Below are 1,045 nucleotides of genomic sequence, written 5' to 3' on the forward strand. Positions count from 1 at the left end.
TTTCCTCCTTTACAGCAAAGTTAGGATTATTTTTTTAAGGGGGAATTCATGTTTTGGGGCATTTAAATTAAATAGAAAATATACCGTTGGGTTTAAGCAGATAATTAAAGAGGACATCACCTTCTTTAAGGCATTTACTCCACACTCTAAGAAGTCATTTGGTTGAAAATCCTTTAGAAAAATCCCTTTTAAATATTAGGTACCAAATTAACCAGATTATTACGAGTAAATCCTATATTTTTGTTAATAGCAGCAAATGCAACAAAAAATAAATAAAAAAAATGTATCCAAAGGAAGAGGTTTCAAAAGTATAAATATTTATTACTCCAGTAGAAATATAAATCTTATTGTTTAAAAACTGTTTAGTAGACATTAGAGGATCAACTTAAGCTTTTTACTCCAGTAAAACTGTAAAAGTAACATTTTTAAAGCTTAAAGTGTAGAAATAAAAGTTATACAGGAAAAAAAAATGCTAAGAACAAAAGCTTTACTGCTCTACCCCATTAAAGGAACATTTTTCTACAATTCTGGATAATAACTTCCTTTGATTTCATTTTCTATATTCCTCTAGGCGGAAATGCAGCTGAAATGTTCAATTTAAAGATCTAAATATGACTGTAGAACGACATCTGCTATCTATTGTCGAGGGGAAATTTAAGTCATTAAATTTAAGACTGTGATCTCTGATCTATATAGAGCAGATCTACAGAATTAAACTTTGGACAAACGGCCCCAGGAAGCACTGACTGTTTACTTCTACCTACATGTTGTATCTCAGGTTCTTCTCTGGAAAGCTGAACAGATGCATCTAATTATGACGAGAAGATGACGAGCTTTACTGCAGGTTAGCTGCAGTAAGCCTCCCTCCCTCACAGTCTCAGCTCCTGTTATGCAACTTTCTCCATGAGTCCATGTTGTGCTGCGGGTCACTGAGACGCCTGGCCGTCCACGATAAGAGGATCAAACACGTCGTTTGGAAAAGTCACCGATCAGTTTCTGCTCAGACAGCTGTGGGTCGGTTCACTGTGCTGCCTCTTTCCTGTTT

The sequence above is a fragment of the Cyprinodon variegatus genome, unplaced genomic scaffold, assembly GCF_000732505.1.
Source record: "Cyprinodon variegatus isolate N-32 unplaced genomic scaffold, C_variegatus-1.0 Scaffold2127, whole genome shotgun sequence".
In the NCBI taxonomy this organism is placed as follows: Eukaryota; Metazoa; Chordata; class Actinopteri; order Cyprinodontiformes; family Cyprinodontidae; genus Cyprinodon; species Cyprinodon variegatus.